This window comes from Arachis ipaensis, chromosome B04 (assembly GCF_000816755.2).
Source record: "Arachis ipaensis cultivar K30076 chromosome B04, Araip1.1, whole genome shotgun sequence".
Lineage (NCBI taxonomy): Eukaryota > Viridiplantae > Streptophyta > Magnoliopsida > Fabales > Fabaceae > Arachis > Arachis ipaensis.
Genome location: NC_029788.2, coordinates 5,870,028 through 5,871,011, shown reverse-complemented (window position 1 = coordinate 5,871,011; position 984 = coordinate 5,870,028).

Below are 984 nucleotides of genomic sequence, written 5' to 3'. Positions count from 1 at the left end.
AAATAATAAAATATAATATAACTAATATATATAATAACATAGTTTTTTTTATAAAATAAAAGAATTATGAAGGAACGTACATGTATGTAGGACATTATGGACAATAAAAGCAGAATGAACGTGTACAAAGATAGAGGCATATATCTTATGCAATGCAGCCAATAATAGAGAGGAGTAATAAAATGCTGAAGTAATCAAGATTCCAAGACAAAGATTCATCAAAACTGTAGGACTTAGATTACAATCGTGAGACTTCAGTTTTTTGTTAGGACACCTTAGATGTCCATAAATTTTCTGGGTAGAGATGGATAAAAGAAACATACATCTGAGTTTGTTTTATAATAATAGAATAATACTTATCATCAAATTCAGAGGAGCATAATCAAGGGAAATGAACAGAACTCAGATGAAAAGCACTTACATTCAGATAATAATAAGCTAAACCAAAAGTTTCAATCACTTATGATTATGTCACTGCATATATATATATATATATAGAAGAAAACCGAAACATATCCCTTACCTTTTCATTAATATGAAAGCACAAAGTGGTTTAGCTCCTTCCTCTGTTCAAGACCTGCACTAACTGCTCTACTGCATGCAAATTAAAATTATTGTATGTATATCATAAAGTTATAAAGAAAATTCTGAGTTGATTTAGTACTCAATTTTGATATTATTATAGTGTGCTACAAAGTATAAATGATTCTATAACGATAACTATTATTGTTTCAACGTGAGCATGTTGTATAACATTACTTAATATTTTGGTGATATTCAAGATATCTACTGCAATTAGTGATAACTAAATCCATCTGCACTGCAGACTTTCCAAAAAGACACAAGTCTTGTCTAAGAAACTTTCTTCATACATGCACATTGTTAGGTTTAGAAACTTTAATTAAGTACCAACTAACCAATTTAATCTGGTCAAATAATTAGCTCATTCATTAATTTAAATAAATATAAAAAATTTAAATAACG